This window comes from Cuculus canorus, chromosome 12 (assembly GCF_017976375.1).
Source record: "Cuculus canorus isolate bCucCan1 chromosome 12, bCucCan1.pri, whole genome shotgun sequence".
NCBI lineage: Eukaryota > Metazoa > Chordata > Aves > Cuculiformes > Cuculidae > Cuculus > Cuculus canorus.
The window spans coordinates 3646961-3659801 of NC_071412.1; the positions used below are offsets into that span (position 1 = coordinate 3646961).

General features: G+C 45.1%; 1 protein-coding gene across 3 annotated transcripts in view; it reads left to right on the forward strand.

Annotated features, from left to right (window-relative positions):
* The first annotated feature begins 7272 nt into the window (after nt 1-7272).
* The window catches only part of LOC104055251 (tropomodulin-2), a 35160-nt gene continuing 29591 nt past the window's right edge, over nt 7273-12841 (forward strand). Inside the window, exon 1 of one of the 3 annotated variants that reach the window (XM_054077772.1) lies at nt 7273-7291. The gene's annotated coding sequence lies outside the window, so the exon portion shown is untranslated. Of the gene's footprint in view, nt 7292-7443; nt 7469-7988; nt 8085-12841 lie in introns of those variants that run through there. The other 2 variants (XM_054077771.1, XM_054077770.1) reach the window with 2 other exon arrangements.

Below are 12841 nucleotides of genomic sequence, written 5' to 3' on the forward strand. Positions count from 1 at the left end.
AAGGGACCTCAAAGATCACCCAGTTCTAACCCCCTGCCATGGGCAGGGACACCTCCCACCGGCTCAGGCTGCCCAAGGCCCATCCAACCTGGCCTGGAACCCCTCCAGGGATGGGGCAGCCACAGCTTCCCTGGGCAACCTGGGCCAGGGCCTCACCACCCTCATGGTGTAGAAATTCCTCCTTATGTTTAGTCTAAATCTGCCCCTCTCCAATTCATACCCATTGCCCTTAGTCCTATTACCACGAGCCTTTGTAAACTCTCCCTCCCCACCTTTCTTGTAGCCCCTTCAGGTACTAGAAAGTTGCTATAAGATCTTCTTGGAGCCTTTTCTTCTCCAGGCTGAACAAGCCCACCTCTCAGCCTGTCCTGGGAGGTATGGGAGGTGCTCCAGCCCTCGGATCACCTTTGTAGCCTCCTCTGAACCCGTTCCAACAGTTCCATATCCTTCTTATGTTGAGAATTCCAGAATTTGAGACAATACTCCAGATGGGGTCTCACCAGAGAGGAATAGAGGGGCAGAATCCCTTCCCTCAACATGCTGGCCACGCTTCTTTTGATGCAGCCCAGGACACAGTTGGCCTTCTGGGCTGAGAGCGCGCATTGCCGGCTCACATCAAGCTTCTCATCAATGAGCACCCCAAGTCCTTCTCTGTAGGGCAGCTTTCAACCACATTATTCCCCATCCTGTATCAAAACCACACATTTTTCTGACCCAGGTGTAGGATCTTGCGCTCGGCCTTATTGGAAGTCATGAGGTTCTCACAGTCCCACTTCTCCAGCCTGTCCAGGACCCTCTATATGACATCCCGTCCTTCCAATGTGGCAACTGTACCACTCAGCTTGATGTCATCTGCTCCACCAGCTTCATCACCCTCTTCTGGACGTGCTCCAGGACCTCAATGTCTTTCTTGCCCCAAAAGGCCCAAAACTGAACACAGTGCAGCCTCGCCAGTGCTGAGTACAGGGGAATGATCACTTCCCTGGTCCTGCTGGCCACACCATTTGTGATACAAGCCCAGGATGCTGTCAGCCTTCTTGCCCACCTGGGCCACTACTCGCTCATGTTCAGTTGGCTGTTCACCAGCATCCCCGGGTCCTCTTCCACTGAGCAGCCTTCCAGCCACTTGTGGCCAAGTTTGTAGTGTTGCATGGAATTGTTGTGACCTAAGCGCAGGACCGAACACTTGGCTTTGCTGAACCCCATAGAGCTGGCCTCGGCCCATCAATACAGACCCCTTTGTAGAGCCTTCCTTCCCTCAAGCAGATCAGCACTCCCACTAACTTGATGTCATCTGCAGACTTATTTAGGGCGCACTCAATCCTCTCATCCAGACCATTCACAGACATATCTGCCTACATTTTGTTTCTTCTCTATTTAAAATGTGCAGCTTCCCACTGCGGGCTGTTGGGCAGGGCACCAGGGAGACAGACAAGTCCCTCACATTTGTGTCCGATGTCATGTTCCTCCTCACCCAACAAGAGGAACAATGACAGGGACACAGCGACTTCTCCTGCGAAGCACTAGGACAGAGCTCCTTTGGTGGTGTGAGGCTGGTGGAGCCCAAACACCAACCTTCCCTTTTGTGTGCTTAATGAGCATGAATTTTTGGGCTTTTCAGCCACCAAATATCATGTACCAGTGAAAACTGTGTGCTAGTAAACACTATGTATGTACAATTTTTAATAGATTTATAACATGAAAGAAATCCTGTCAGACTGTCTTGAATTCAAAACAGTGAAAGGTCTTACTCAATTTAGGCATGTTCTCTCTCAAATTTCAGTGTATGTGAAAGCTGGAGCTGCTTAAAGACAGCAGCCTTCAGAGGTGGGTTTTTTCTCCTCTATGGGTTTATTCTCTTCTTATCTCAACACTGGAAACAGTTAAATTTTCCACACCTCAAAATAAAACAAACGATTAAAATTCAGGCTGTTGTCTGGCATGTGCCATTTGAGTGGCTAATTTCTGGCAACAGAAAATAATGGAAAATAGGGGCGTTGTAATAGAAACTGTTGAGCCGCCTTCTTTGTAGATGTTGGATTCCTTTCTGTCTTCAGGATAAAGCACTTGTAGCATTACAATAAAAACTAATAATCAGTAGTACAGCTACAGCAGTTTGAACAAGCATTTTCCATATATTAAGGGCCCTGTGATACTGCTGTGACCTAAAGATAAATGATTCCCAGTCTTAGACAGTAAGTAATACCAAGATGCTGATTTATTCAGAGAATCAGTGGAAACTCTTGACAGATTTGGGAAAAGAAACTGGGGGTGAAATGTTGGCCCTGTGGGAGTTCTACAGTCTGCTTCAGCAGTGCCAGGATTTCACCTCCTTAAGACTTTGAGTGTAAGGCATCAAACATAATCCATCTTATTTAATATGGAGGTAATTTAAAATATTTTAAATTCTAGTAACTTATGACTAATACATTAATTAAAGATATTTTGCAAAGTCCTGGCTGTGCTGAAGACATTAGTGACACTCCTACGATCTTTAATAGAGACAGATATTAATCTGATAAATCACATTAAAATCAACATTGTGCAAACTTAAAATGGAGCAGTCCAATGTGTTGGGTTGAACCATCCAGGAGTGTTTTGCTTCAAAGAAAGAAACTTCCAGTATGTGCAAAGGAGGAGGCTGGAAGCAGTCAGAGGGTGATGGAGCTGGACTTCTGACTGCTGTGAGATTCTCACTTGTTCAGTGACCGAGGCAAGAGACCCACAAAGCCACACTGAGTCCTTCTGGCACCGAGCCCATGGATGAATGAAGAGAGACTTTTATAACCACAAGAGCACTTCTGCAAATGGATAGATTCATAATCCTCCAGTCATCAGAAGGCTGGTGTTTTCCAAGCTGACAGACCTATGTATGATTAGAGGGCAAACATAATGTTCTCAAAAGGATTAGTAGAGGAATTTCTTTTTCAAAGGCTGCAGTACAATGTAAGACAGTCATACACGGGTGAAGGAAGTGTTGCATGTCTGAAACCTCAAAGGACATAGAAAACCTGGACAGTAGTGGAACTTCCCGTAGTGTGGAAACAATGCACGTGCAAAGCAAGAGCTGACGCAGCCTGAAGCATCCTCACTGCCATCCACTGAGCTGAGCTGCAGACTGGAGGAAAGGAATGTCCAAAGCCCCAGACATAATCCTAAACTGATTAAATCATAGTATATTTACTGCCTACAATGCTGATGTGGTACAAATGAAGAATGTGGGTTCAGCACATGTGGGCTGAGGCAGAAATATCTTCCTGGCTGGAGAATTCACACAGGATACATACAGGAAGAATATTGTCAGTAAATGAGATGATAATAAAAATTGATGCCTGGTCCCTTTATCCTACATGAGCTTTTAATGAGAATATCCAAACTCAGATTGAAAGAAATTATGCCTGAGGAAATCGTATTCCTTCCAGTGGCAGCAAAGAAGGACGTAGCTTAATCCTGGTTGTCCTGAGACACACCCCTAATGCTCTGGGAATTTTGTGTTCTGATATGAAGGGTTAAGACGAGCACATTCCCATGAGCAGACTGGCTTACACAGCTTTTGGTAGGAGATCACAGGGGTAGCTACCTACACGTGTTTTGGAATTTTTCCCTCTTCTTGCAGTGTCTGCCTTGGGGCCAGCCTGGGGCCAGCCTGCTGACCTTGGGAATCCAACACTGAACAAGCTGTCCTGCAGATCCACTCATGGAGGCAGAGACGGAGAAGAAAGTTCTTCACCATCAGCAGACCTTGTAAAGAGAGTAGGACAGTATCTGTTAGCTCCTTCTCCTTTCTGAGGAGCCACTTAAAACAGGGCAGTTTAAAGGAGGTGGAGAGCTGGCCTGTATCTCCAAAGCCTCGTACTTCTTATACCAGCACAGACTGCAGAGCTGGAGCAGGTGGAAGAGCTACAGTACCTCACTTTCCTAAGCTGGAAAATGGAAATGGTAAATCAGTTTGGGATCTACTGCTACAAATTAACTTGTACGGATGGGGTTTTTTTTTATTATTACTGTTACTAACATGGCAAGTGCAGTGTCCAAATCTAAGTGCTTTTCTTCAGGATTTAGTGTATTATGGATACAGAAGGGTTCACAGAAATCAGGCTTGGGTGAAACAGCTGATGACTTGAAGTTAGTGCTATTTACTGTATTACTGTATACTGCCTTACAAAACAGTCCAAGAAAACCCTATTATCTATCAAACCAGTGCAATTAAAAACCCAGCCTAAATATATTCAGTGTTTGACCACTTGAGATGCTGCTGGTTAGCATTTGAAGGCCCAAACCAACAGGCTTTTATGAACTGAGGCTGACTACATACATTGGTTCCCTTTCAAAGCTGTTCAGAAGTATCACCGCAACTCAGTAATTTTACATGTGAGAAAGAGTCAAATTTTTTCTCTACCTAGGTCCAAGATTCGCTAATCAGGCATTGAATCAAGGGGGTTTATATACAGGTCACTGAATCTGATCAACAGCTGGACTTTAAGGGAAGAAATCAGAACATGCACAACACACTAATCGAGACCAGATGTTTGTCTAAAAGACAAGATCCAGCTCAAGCAGGAATTAATTAAGCAAAGTCTTACAAGATGTGTAATAAGGAAAACAGATGAAAGACCACAAGAGCCTCTCTACTTTTTCTAGTAAAATAATATGAGAAAAAATTTAAAACAACTGATCACAGTTTGGCTACAAATAGTGATATTTGTATCAGCAACATAAAACTTGATTTTGGGTGCCCCAGTTAACGATTTACCGGTGCAGCCTGCTGGCAACAAGGCAAATACACAAAAAGCCTAGATGGGCAGAACGTTTTGCAGTTTCCTAACATGGAACAAGGACTGTTTGGGAGTCGTATCCTGTACTTTTAGATGTGTTTTCAGGGTGCTGCTCTATGAAATCCCACACATTGGAAATACAGTCAGTGCAGTCATTTGATATAAATGTATCATAGCAGGTATTGCCCGTAAATGGGATATTGTGTTTCCCATACATGGGATATAGCTCAGGTTTGTGAATCATGTTCAATACTTTTGTCTTTTAATTTTGTGGTTTGAGAAGGATGAAAAATTATTTAGAACACACACTGTACATAAGGCTCATATGTCTAACAGTACGCTGTGGTTTTCAGGAGAATGTTATTCCTATATGTATAAGTATACTGTATGTACACCTGCATTTAATATATTTACCATGTATATTTTTGTCTGCCTGTCTCATGAATGCAGGCAAATGGTATCTTTTCTTAGGAAAAAAATGATCATATTTCTAATTTTTTGATTGCGAATGCTAAGCATGAGGTAAAAGGGAGAAAGAAATGTGAAACCACAGCCAACAAAGTGAAGAACCTTGACTTTAGCCAAACTCTGCACTGCTTGCAGAGGTCTTAGATCATTACATTCCTAACAGAAACTAATATGAAGTTAATTTATCAGCAGATACAAGGCAACAAATGCAGAAGTCAGCATGGGAGGGGTTCTTCCTATCCGTGTCGACTGAGAAAGAGTTTCAGCTTAACAAACATATTGCAAGGCGTGACAGGAAAATTCATGTGAAAAACTTGCTGAAGTTTATCAAAAAACAAACTCCCCAAAGCTACACGTTGCTCTTTGCTGATGACATATTCCCTTTCCCAGTAATTATGAGTAACATATATAACCCCTGATCCTACAGATCAAGATTAAAGCCCCAAAGAGGGTTTAATCCATGTTAAGAATCAAATACACATTTCTCTGCTTCATGTCTGAATCAGCCCTGTTTGCAGCGAAGCTTCAACACCAACATCAAACCAATAGCTTCATCTTCAGCCTGAGCCACCAAGTTACAAAGAAGCAGAGTTCAAAGCAATTCGATTCGGCTTCCCTGACGTGTCTGGTACTGAATAAGTAAAACTATGGATGCAAACACTGTTTTCTCTGAATGCTCCAAGGCCAAGGGAGACGGGGGGAGAGTGGGAAATAAACAGATCTGTTTCTTTCCCATTTTTGTTGATCTAATAACTTTTTTATGTTTGGCAAAAGCTTTGTTAACGTATGGCTGAATATCCCATTTCATAAGAAGTTTGAGGCAAGGAGGCTTCAAGCAGATAATCGCAGCTTTGGACCATCTTGGTGCACTCTGCACATTATTGTGGACACAGGTGTTTTTCTGAGCAGCAGTGGCACAATGCCCAAGGTGATCCTTCAGTCCCTGATTTTAATCTGAGTTTTCTGCTGTAAGTCTTGCTACAGATGCCTGAGGTGTTTGGCAGCGTATAGAGTGAAGCTGAAGGCATTGTATTTCTTAATAGTACTTTTATTTCTATAGGAAAATTTGTCTCTGGTGCAGCAGCTGCTTCTTAACAAAGCAATGTCTTGTTTTCCTGCCAACACGTCATGAAACTTAAAGATATTTTAATCATGGGAATAGCTTTTCTGCTGCTAGTGACTCACCACTTAGTGCTCAAAACCAAGGACCTCAGTTCAGCTAAACTGCAGTACCTAGTGAAGATAATCTGGTAAATTAAACTATGGCCATAGTTACAGGGGGTACATTCAAATCGTATTGCATATTATATGTCATTTGAACCAACAGTTAACTTTGGTATTGAATAAAAGCACAAATATAAATCGAATTGTCAAAACTAATTAAAAGAAGAGAGGAAAAGCATAAAGATGGTCTCTTCCTATATCCCTCATTAAAATTAGCATGTTCTTCTGGGAAGTTTTGACCTCACTGTTACACCGTAACCTCACCACAATATGCTACAGCCAGCAGACTCCTTGGAAAAAGCCACCAAGCTTTCAGAAAGCATCAAAGTAGTGACCTGTCCTTCTCAAATGGAAAGCGGCACCCTGAGATGCTCCTGTCTTTTAGGCCTCCAGATGAGACCTACGGAGATCCCTCTGAATCCTTACGGAGATGGAAGGCCATTTATTAGAGAGTCCTTCTCCTCCAGCCTGTGTCCTGCATCCTGGCTGCAGCCCAGGCGGGCTGGTTTGGGGCAGGAGCCAGCATCCTCCACTCCAGAACTGGCTCTGACAGACAAAGGGTGAGGGCCAGCAGGCTTCTGCTGCAGGACCTGTTTGGGGGGTTTGCAGGGGGGGATGTGAGAGGAGCAAACTGTGCTCTGTAGGGCTGGCACAGAACTGTCCAGTGCATCTGCAAAGGCGATGCGTCCACTCGCATTGAGCGCACGCTCAGCTCTTTGGAGAGGTGCGTAGGGCAGGGGCGGTGGCTGCAGCCAGCAGGGCATCCAAGCCACAGTGGGGGCGATTCTCATTGTTTCCATATAAAGGATTCACGCAGGAGAGGGGTGAGGCTGGGCTGGGTCATGCCGAGGCACAGGCGAGGGGGAATAAACGCAGTCTGGGTGAGGGTTAGGTGAGACTTCACGCGCACGCTTGGGACAGGAAGAAATGGGAAGGGCTGGTGTAGGGAGGATGGTATAGCTGGTCAGGTGCGGGTGGGAGGGATGCTGCTGCCGCTGGTGGTAGGAGATGCTGGGTAGAGATGGGAGGAATGTTGGCCGGAGCTGGAGGGGGATGCTGGCCGGAGATGGAGGGGATGCTGGCTGGACCTGGAGGGGGATGCTGGCCGGAGATGGAGGGGATGCCGGCCGGAGCTGGAGGGGGATGCTGGCCGGAGATGGAGGGGATGCCGGCCGGAGATGGCGAGGATGCTGGCCCGAGCTGGAGGGGGATGCTGGCCGGAGCTGGAGGGGGATGCTGGCCGGAGCTGGAGGGGATGCTGGCCCGAGCTGGAGGGGGATGCTGGCCCGAGCTGGAGGGGGATGCTGGCCGGAGCTGGAGGGGGATGCTGGCCAGAGCTGGAGGGGATGCTGGCCGGAGCTGGAGGGGGATGCTGGCCGGAGCTGGAGGGGGATGCTGGCCGGAGCTGGAGGGGATGCTGGCCCGAGCTGGAGGGGATGCTGGCCCGAGCTGGAGGGGGATGCTGGCCGGAGCTGGCAGCTCTGGCTGCTGCCGGACTACGAGTCCCAGCGTGCCCGGCAGCGCGGATCCGGTGCGCAGCCGCCGCGCCGGGCACCCACCTGCGGCCGGCGGCGCTGGGCTCGGGCGCGGAGGGGCGCGCAGCGGCCGCAGGGCGGGGTAAGGCTGCGGGACGGGGACGTGCGGCCCCCGGGGCGTCAACCGCGGCCCCCGGGCGGGCAGCGGCTCCGCGGGGCTGCGCGCACGGCGGGGAGGGAGACTCGGCGGAGCATCCCCGGGGGAGAAGCTGCTGGAAAGGGTCCTCGGGGGAGCATCCTAGTGGGGAAGCTGCTGGAAGGGGTCCTTGGCATCCCAACGCGGGGCGGGGGAGCCGCTGGCAAGGATGCTTGGGGGAGCATCCTGTGGGGAAAGCCTCTGGAAAGGGTCCTCGGGGGAGCATCCTGGGGGGGAGCCCATGGTCCTCGGTGGGGAGGGACCGGCGGGGCTCGCCCGGGCGGCCCGGGGCTCCCGGGGATGCGTTCCCTTTTCCACCTTTCCGTCCCTTGTGCGAGGAACTGCGTCTGGATTCGTGTCGGTGTGGTCGCATCCTTTATATCGGGCGTTAAATGGCAACGATGAGGTGAAGCGATTCAACGAGATACGAAAAGAAGGTGGTTTAGTAAATAAAGAGGAGCTGTGTCTCTCCTTGGGATCTTATGCCTTCTGCGTGTGGGAGATGCAGCAGGATTGATGGAGGGGGGTTGCACTCCGCTGCCGTGGGGAGGGTCAGAATAAATGGAGCAGTGGCAGCTTGAGGAATAGGAGGCAGATTCAGTAACATTAAATAACATTTCCAAGCTCTCAACGAGCAAAATGGGGCCTCAAAACCTGCATAGTGGCATTAGATATCACATGTGCTCTATTTTGTCATCTTCTGATTGTCATCTTCTGATTAGCCCTCCGCTAATTCAAGGGGGTTTGGTTTGATGGAAGCTTTGAGGCAATTTCTGTCGCCAGAGTAAAAATCCACAGCTGATCGATGGGAAATATGCAGAGAAATCTGAGGACTGTAATGCTGAAAAAGAAATGAAAATGGGTTAGACTCCGAGCTTAGGAGTAAGAGATGTGTGGAAAAAACATTGTAACATCACTAGTGGTGAAACAAAGCCAGAGATGCATCAATAATTATGATGTATGAATTAAAAATAATTGGAACAGGTGATGATATTTTTATACCATGACTGACTCACTGTGTAAATCTATGCTTTTGAAAACACTTAGTAGAGGAAGTCTTCACTAAGTTATTGAGTCACGTATTTGTAGTAAATAGGCGCAGTCTTTCAATTTCTTATCATAGAAAAGTTTTCCTTTAGCTTATTATTCTCGGAATTGTCCTTGAGCTTCTTCTGTTCTGCCCTCCTTTTCTGGAGGAGGGAAAGAACATGTAATGGGAAAGAAACACCTGGGACCAACTGGCCTAATACTGCAGAATTCCCATCCTCTAATTCCTTGCGAGGGATACAATTGTTAGAAAAATGAATTCAAATGCAGAGATGTATTGAGGTGTCTCATTGAATTACACAGATCTTTTATTATTCTGCATTGTTCTGCACCCATTTTCTATCTGATAGACAGTCTGCCTATGCTGTGCAGCTCTTAACTGGCTTCCACTATATATATAAATTTAAAATGTGTACAAAATGAAGAAGGTTATGTGAGTCATTTTAATGACTTTGCCAACCTAATTTCCATTCTGTATATTTTCTCCCATTTATCTAGCTGGGTTGGATCTGTTTGAACTTAGCCAGTGGCATCTTTCATCTTGACAATCTAAATAATTTTGTTCAAAGTGCTGTGCTTTGCTCTCCCCTTGCAGAACTTTTCTTCCTTCCCCAAATTATTATTTCCAGTATTTTACAACTTGTAGTAAGCAACGCTTATGCATTTCTGTCATTATTAATCTGCTGTAGGATTTTGTTGTAGCATTCCTACATTATTGAATCTCATAATTTGATGTCATCCTGTGCCTGAGGATCCTTTTGACGGAGGCTGTGGCGGCTGCAGGGTTTTGCTTTGTGAGGCAGCAGGTAGCATCCTGCAGCCCTGGGTATTTGCACACGCATGATTGATACCAGGGGAAGGCATACGTTGTGTTTACTGACCATAACACACAAGTGTAGCAGTGGCTTCTGTTTAACAGTGGGGTTAGTTCATGGTTATTTGAGGCCACAGAAATTTGTAAACTCAATTTTTTCCCAGGTCCTTCCTTATTAGGATTATTTCAAGCAACACCTGCGTCTGAAGGTCCATCTGCCGCTCAAAAATAGGGAAATCTGCAAACAGTAGTGACAAAAAGGCAGCATACTGCTTGTGATCTGTTGGCAGCACAGGTGGACCAATGGTTTTGTTAATATTACCCAGTGTCCATTTTTCCTGTCATTGCTTCCAACATGTGAAAAACAAACACTAGTGGTGTTTTTTTCCAGGGCTGATCTGATACGTTTTGTTTTAAAAATAAAAAGTCTATTTCCAGGTACATTTTCTTCTCCTATTTATTGTTTCAGCTATCAGGATGTGCACATCATGGATGATTTCTGGCTTTGGTTTACAGCTAAAATGGAAAAAAATGTAGGTAGTTATGTTGTCTCCATACTTTATAAGGAGAAAAAAACAGCTTAGGAAACATGCAAAAAGGGGATTTTTTTTTAACAGTGATCATTATTAATCATTCTTAAATATTAATAATTATTAATGATCACAGTTGTGACATCAGTAGTATATGTTCTTAACCCAGCCTTTGGTTCTCTCTCTTCTGTTTTTTTTTCATTTGGTGTATATTTTTCATTTAAAAGATGCACTTAAAGGAATGATACTGTCCATGGAAGAAGGGACCCAGAACTAAAGGCAAAGCTGTCCAATGCTTGATAGCTGGAAGATGGTTCAGTTCATTGCCTTAGCACAGACTTTCCATTTGACTTTGAACAAAGCATTTCTTTCCTCAGACAGGGCAGTGAAGTAGAGAGGCTCTTCTGTGGTCGGTAGTGTTTAAGCCACCACAACAGCTGGTTCTATATAAACGTGACCCATCAATGAGGATACCAGAACCTGGCCTTTAGCTTCCTTAGGATGCCTTTCTACAGAGCTGCAGATAATTCATATCCCAATGTATGCTTTGCTTTGCATTCTTGGTAGATTCAGAATTACAGATCTTTACACAACACAAAATCTGGGAGACTGAACTGGATGAAGACACCACATCACAGCTATTACTGGAACATGCATGATATAGGGACTGATTAATCCATGGTCATCTGGGGACCACAGAGCCATAGGCTGCTGCATCACCAGACTGGGACCATATATACTTGGGTGTGGTACTCACCAGGGGCGGTACAACCTCTTGTTCCAAGGTGAATTAGCACCTACCTGTTGCAGAATCAAACCTGCTGAGTCTGGTAGTTATCAAAAGAGGTTAAAATAGCATTGGTGCCTCTTAGAAAATAATCTGCCGGTTGCTATCAAATGGGTACTTAAACTGTTATACGGTAACTTAAAACACCGATCAGCATCATTGCAGATAGTCTCAGTTGTGAGTTTTATCGCAGGGGCCATGATTCAGCCACCACTTGTGCAGCTCAGCAGGGCGTTTCTCAAGCCGACACAAGAAGAATTGGGGGTCTCTATATGGGATGAAATCAGTTGCTGGGAATAGATCATGAAATAACCTTACATTAGCCCTGGGGAAAAGCAGTGTTTTGAATATATAGAGATTTTTAGGGGTTCTTTGCTACAGTATGACAAAAGATGGCAAACTGAGCTGGGAATAGAAGAGGTTTGGCCACGTTGTTACTCACCCAGAGCCAGCTCAGAAACCCTGTCAATGGACTCAGTTCTACAATTCTTTAAAGAGGTTATTTGCTTTATTTGGGGGAAACCGGCAGAAAAGTTAGGGGATTCTAGAAGGCCAAATCGTTTTCTACAGATCTCTGCTATTTTCTACCTATGTGGGTTTCTTTCACGTATCTGCTGTCCTTATTTACCTAAGGACCTGTAGCTAATACTATTCATGATGCGCACAAAAATACCCAGTTTCATAATGCTTCACCGTATGTTCCTGTCATACTCTGTGCTGTGCTGGCCCTAATGCATCCTTTTTGCTTTGCTGAGATTTGTGAACCTCCCAGTTCAAAACCAAGGAGAAACGTTGTACCGCAAAACGTGATCTTCCCTATGTTCATATTCATCTTACTTTTTAAGCCTTTTAAAAGAGGAACCTTGTTCATGTATTGAATAATGGATTACTTATCAATTTTAATGTATTTTTTAAAATTTGAGCTGTCAAACAACCCAGCGTTATTTGTAGTAGCAGTTCCTGGACGGCAGAAAGGTCCCCTGTCTGGTATTGGATTAAGTGTATGCTTGGGAACAATCCATTGCCTGGAAGGTGTGGGACAATCATCTTTCCGCAGAGCATCTGCTTGTGTTGCACAAACACTGTTCTTAATCATAATGGCCCCAATCCTATTTATTTGGTCCAGTATCAGTTTAACTTGGGATTTATTCTGCCTGTTTCTTATTTTCATGTTTCACTACTTAAGCCTATTTAAAGAAAGAGAATTTTCCCACATTTACAGATCAGTTTCACAGCTATTTTTCAAAACACAAATATCCACCACCGTGGATATGGAGATAGTTTAGAATAGATTGTGCATCAGATATCCTTAATAAACATCAGTTGCCATGATTTGCAAAAATGAGAATGATTTCTCGATTCCAATTATAAAAAAAGATTATTTTTTTCAATAAGAATGCAGACTCTATCGGATTATTTTCCATTCAGTGCATCTCTTTGCATAATAAATGCACATTGTCATGCAGCTTCATTCTTAGGTTGTACGCACTGTTAAAAGCTAGAAATTCAAATCATCTGTATCACA